This window comes from Nicotiana attenuata, chromosome 11, assembly GCF_001879085.1.
Source record: "Nicotiana attenuata strain UT chromosome 11, NIATTr2, whole genome shotgun sequence".
In the NCBI taxonomy this organism is placed as follows: Eukaryota; Viridiplantae; Streptophyta; class Magnoliopsida; order Solanales; family Solanaceae; genus Nicotiana; species Nicotiana attenuata.
Window position 1 is genome coordinate 13,518,089 of NC_031999.1, and position 6,390 is coordinate 13,524,478.

Genomic DNA, 6,390 nt, shown 5'->3' on the forward strand with positions numbered 1-6,390 from the left:
CAAAAGAAGAAACAGACTTAGAAGTGCTAATAGGAAATGCCAATCTAACTTGTCTAGAAAGAGGACAAACAGGGAAATTAAGATGACTTAGACAGATATTTATTTATCTTAGGTATTGTTTGTAAGACTATTATGAATGGTACATAGAGAACATTATGAATGGTTTTGTGAGTTAAACAGGTTGCAGGAACCAGTATGAGTAATTTTGGTGCTATTACAGATGATTTAGGTTCAGGTATTTGGGTGATAATTGACAAGAGATTCAATGATGATACCATATGATTTGAAGCACCAGAATCAATAATCCAACAGCTACGTTCAATTAGTGATTTACCTGCCATGTTAGCAACTTCTGTTGGCTCAGGTTCTTTACTTAAGAGTTTGACAATTTGCTGATATTGTTCTAGAGTAAACCCCTGTATGGTTGGAACAGTTGAAACACTCTGCATAGCATATGCATTTCCTGCATTTTGAACCTCATCACCTTCTTTCAGATTATGAGCCATAGGTCCACTGTTGTCACGTGTTCCTCTCTTCTTATTGTTATTGAAATTAAAACCTAGTGGGTATCCATTGAGTTCATAGCAAGTGTCCCTTGTATGTCCTTTCATCTTGCAATAATCACATAGCAATACATTGTTCCTACTAGGCCTCATGTTGGAAGCATTTGCAGTTACCAGTGTACTATTGTCCATGCCTACAGGTGCACCTCTTAGAATCACACTCTATGTAGCAGATCCAGTACTCATCCTCTGACTTTCCTGTTGAACAATCATGGAATATGCTTGATCAAGTGTACAGTTAGTGTAGGATGCATCATCAGTATCTGACTTCTTTGTGGTGCATAAGTCTCATTCAATGTTAGAACACAACAAATTGTTTGGACTTCTTACAATCACAATCAGGGAATGGGATAATTGACTCAAATTCATCCCATAGATCATTCAGCCTAGAAAAGTACACTGACACACTAGAGATTCCTTGTGTCAAGGAACTTATTTTCTTGTTCATGTGATAAATTTTTGTGGCATTCACTTTATCAAACCTATTCTTCATAGATTTCCATACTTTTTGTGCATCTCAAGAGTACACAATTCCTCTTCTAAGTTCTGGTGCTACTGAACTTCTGATCCATGACTAGACTATTGCGTTGCACCGTTCCCATTGTCTTAGCCTAAAGTTATCTTTCTCATATTGAGCTCTAGTACAGGTTTCATCTATAAAACCTAGTTTATTCTTTACCAATAGCGACATTGTCATAGATTTACTCCATTCTGAATAGTTTTCTGTTCCAATTAGTAATTCAGGCACAAGTGAGATACCTGATGTGTCCGAAGGATGTACATACAACGAAAATTGCAATCCATTGTTTGAGTGTTTGCATGAGATGATCCAGCACTCGCATTAGGAGTATCGATGGCCATTTCAGCAGAAAATCGAAGAATTTTGAAGATTTCTCAATCAATAAACAATTTTAGAAGAGCAACGGAAAAAAATTGGGGAAAACAGAGATTTAGAAGAAATGATTAGATGCTGGAGCTCGACTATCAGAATCGCGTGGAGCCGGACTCTGATACCATGTTAAAAGTAAGCCCTAAGCCAGCCATTGTTGAGCTCTTCATGAGCATCGAGTTTCAGAGATGAAGGAAGAAGAGAAAGAGAGAAGATAGAGAGAGAACTAAGCTCATTTCTTCAACTAACCGAAATGAAATACATTGTACATACAAATATAACCACCTACCTAACTAACTAACTCTAATTTCACTTATACACCTTCTAGAACAGTATTACATAAATAGCCTTAGGTACAACTGATTAAGCTACTAAATTCTACATATTATTATTAAATAATAAGTGGGGGATTGTTGAATATATAAATTTCATTTAGTAATAAAATTTAAATAGTAGGAAGATAATTTGAAGGGTTGTGTTGCTTCATATTAGTAGGTGGCTTTTCAAAAGTGTTCTTTCGGTTATTGTTTCAACCGTTGGCTTAAGTAATGCCCTCATTTATTTAAGTGTGTTTTCTTTATTTGTCAATGTATGAAGCAACGTTCTAATAACATCTCTCTACCAATTCAAAAGAAACAAGCATTGTTCTTACTCAACCATTTTTCTCGTTCAACATCTCCTCTCAGAATTTCATTCTTCCTATTGAGTTGAGTTCTTGTGTTAGAAGAAATCAAATAGTGCAATTTTGATTTTTAGAGTAAGTAATGCCATCTTAAAGTGCAACTTTGATTTTTAGAGTGCAAATTATTAATAGGAAAACAATGTCATCTTAAAGATAATTTCCTGGAGATACCTTGCCTACTCGTTTCGTATTTTTCATTAATTGTATTGCTTGATATTATTCCATTGAACTATTTTTTTTTTATATTTTTACAATAAATACATAAATTATATAGGTACGTAAATACAAATATATATATATATATATATATATATATATATATATATATATATATATATATATATATATTGTTGCATAAGTAATGTCACGACCCGGATTTCCCACCCTCGGGAGTCGTGATGGCGCCTACTCGTAGAATCTAGGCAAGCCACGATCTTAGAAATCATTAACTATTTCTGTTTTAATTCTTTTTTAACCAATTAAATTTACCGGAAATAAACAAATAAATTACAGCGGAATATGAAATTTAGCGGAAGTTTTAAATAAAATATAAAACCAAACATCCTGAAGACCAACACGTGCCTCTAACCAGAACCTAGTGTCACAACATCCACGGACTGTCTAAGATTACTACAAATAAGTGTTTGAAAGAAAAGAACATAGTCTGTCTCGAGTACAAATGACAACAGAACATAAAAATAGAAAGAAGAGACGCCGGGCCTGCGAAAGCCAGCACGGCTACCTCGGAGTCTCGGACTGAAGGATAGCTCCCAATCTACTGCTGATGAGCAAATGCTACTCCGGGACCTGGATCTGTGCAAAAGAGCACAGAGTGTAGTATCAGCACAACCGACCCCATGTGCAGGTAAGTGCCTAGCCTAACCTCGGTGAAGTAGTGACGAGGCTAGACCAGACTACCACATAAACCTGTGCAATTATATAATATACAGCGGAAACAAAGCAGAAATAAACAAATAAGGATGGAAGGGGGAATCATGCTGGGGGTAGATAACAGTTCCAAATAAAGCACCAAGTAAGGCAAGGAACAAAATAACTACACTGTCAACAAGAAGCAGAAATCAAACAAGTGCACGGCATCACCCTTCGCGCTTTTACTCTCGTCCTCACCAAGCAATAATATAATGAAAACGTGCACGTCATCACCCTTCTTGCTTTTACTCTCTTTCCTCACCAAAGCAATTAGAATAATAAAATGTGCACGGCATCACTCTTCGTGCTTTTACTCTCTTTCCTCACATATAATTAATAGAATTGGCACGGAATGGTACATCGTGCGGTACGGCATCACCCTTCGTGCTTTTACTCTCTTTCCTCACCAAAGCAAACAATGCACGGCATCACCCTTCGTGCTTTGGCGCTCATCCTCACCCAAACAACAATCACGAACAAGGGCAAGGGAAATAAACAAGAACATATAGGAATTCCGGCAAGGGAGCAACAATTAAACAATTAAATCCCTGCAAGGGAACCACAATTAAATAATTAAATCCCGGCAAGGGAACATTTCGATAACCTTTCTCTATCTTTCAAATTTACTTCATAACTCGCTTTACCACTTGAGCCAATGCTCCAAAGGGTTCAATCGTCTCATATACTTTCACAATTCATAATATAACTCGAGCCAATGCTCCAAAATGTTCAAAGGACTCAATTCATTCAACAAACTTTTCACAAGAACTAGAAATCATCACCAAGGCATGAAGAATACAATGAAATCAAGATATTCACAATATAAAGACTCACGGTCATGCTAGACACCGACGCATAGATACTCGTCACCATGCCTATACGTAGTACACGACTAATACCACATATCAAATAGGACGCAACTCCTAATCCCTCAAGATAAGGTTAGACCAAACACTTACCTCGATGCCTTGAACGCAACTCAAGTCTCAATTATAGCTTTACCCCTTGATTCCATCACCAATCCTCTCGAATCTAGTCACAAGTTACTTAATTACATCAATAAGTGCTAAATGAATCAACCCCAATGCATGAAAATGAGTTTTCCAAAGTTTTACCCAAAAAGTCAAAAATCGCCCCCGGGCCCACGAGGTCAAAATCCGAGGTTCGAACCAAAAACTGATTACCCATTTCCCCACGAACTCAAATATGTAATTTGTTTTGAAATCGGACCTCAAACCGAGGTCCAAATCCCCAATTTTTGAAAAACCTAGGTTCTACCCAAAACACCCAATTTCCCCCATGAAAATCTTTGATTTTAGGTTGAAATCATGTTAAAAGATGTTAATGATTGAAAGAATGAGTAAAAACTAACTTACAATCGATTTGGAAGAAGAATGTTCTTGGAAAAATCGCGCAAAGGAGTTGTGTTTTGAAAATGGTGTAAAAATGACTTAAAAATCGGCTAAGTATAGAAAATTGCAGGTCTCGGATATGGGAAATGCGAATAGGGGTTCGCAATTGTGAACCCCGACCTCTGCAGATGTGGGAAATGCGAAATAGGGTTCGCATTTGCGAACCCTTTATAATTCCCCAGGTTTCGCATTTGCGAAGGAGCTGTCGCTATTGCGACATCGCATTTGCGAAAGAGGGATCGCATTTGCGATACATGCTGAACAAGGGAGGTCTCGCATTTGCGAAGGGGAAGCTCGCATTTGCGAGAAAAGGGTGGCCTGGGCTGGCTTCGCATTTGCGATGCAGCCTTCGCAATTGCGAACTCGCATTTGCGAGCCAGGCTTCGCAAATGCGAAGCCTGCAGGCCTGAACACACTAGCATATTTTTAAGTTCAAATTGCACCCCGTGGCCTATCCAAAACTCACCCGAGCCCTCGAGACTCCAAACCAAATATACACACTACCTCAAAAACATCCTACGAACTTATTCGTGCGATCAAATCGACAAAATAATATCATAAACATCGAATTAAACCTCAAAATACAAGAATTCTTTCAAACTTCATAAAACATCATTTTTCCAATTTAGGTCCAAATCATGTCAAACGATGTCCGTTTTCAACTAAATTTCACAGGAAGGACTTAAAACATATATAAGACCTGTACCGGGCGCCAGAACCAAAATACGGGCCCGATACATTCGCTTTCTAATCAGATTTCATTTCCAATTTCCTTAAACAATTTCAGAAAACAATTTTACTAAAAAATTTATTTCTCGGGCTTGGGACCTCGGAATTCGATTCCGGGCATACGGCCACGTCCCATATTTTCTTACGGACCCTCCGGGACCGTCAAATCACGGGTCCATTTACCCAAAACATTGACCAAGGTCAAATTTATTAATTTTAACATCAAAACTCAGCATTTTTCATAGAATTTCATATTTAAGCTTTCCGGCTACGCGCCCGGACTGCGCACGCAAATCGAGGCGACTTTAAATGAGGTTTTCAAGGCCTCGGAGACACAGAATTCAATTAAAAATAGGTGATGACCCCTTTGGGTCGTCACATTCTCCACCTCTAAAACAACCGTTTGTCCTCGAACGGAGAGAAGAAAGAAGTACCTGAGTCGGGGAAAAGATGAGGATAACGGCTCCGCATATCGGACTCGGACTCCTAGGTCGATGCCTCAGGAGGCTGACCTCTTCACTGAACACGAACAGAAGGAAAACTCTTCGACCTCAACTGACGAACCTGCTGGGCTAGAATAGCCACCGACTCCTCCTCATAAGACAAGTCCTTGTCCAGCTGGACAGTGCTGAAATCTAACACGTGGGCTGGGTCGCCGTGATACCTCCGAAGCATGGACACATGGAACACTAGATGCACGGCTGATAAGCTCGGCGGCAAAGCAAGTCTATAAGCCACCTCTCCCACTCGATCAAGAATCTCAAACGGACCAATGAACCTAGGGCTAAGCTTGCCCTTCTTCCCAAATCTCATCACGCCCTTCATAGGCGACACTCGGAGCAATACCCGCTCACCAACCATAAAAGCCACATCTCGAACCTTGCGGTCTGCATAGCTCTTTTGCCTAGACTGAGCTGAACGAAGCCTATCCTGAATGATCGTGACCTTGTCCAAGGCCTCCTGAACCAGATCCGTACCCAACAACCAAGCCTCTCCCAGCTCAAACCATCCAACCGAAGACCGACACTGCCTACCATATAAGGCCTCATAAGGAGCCATCTGGATGCTCGACTGGTAGCTGTTGTTGTAGGCAAACTCTGCAAGGGGCAAGAACTGATCCCACGAACCTCCAAAGTCAATAACACAAGCTCGGAGCATATCCTCCAAAATCTGAATAGTCCGCTC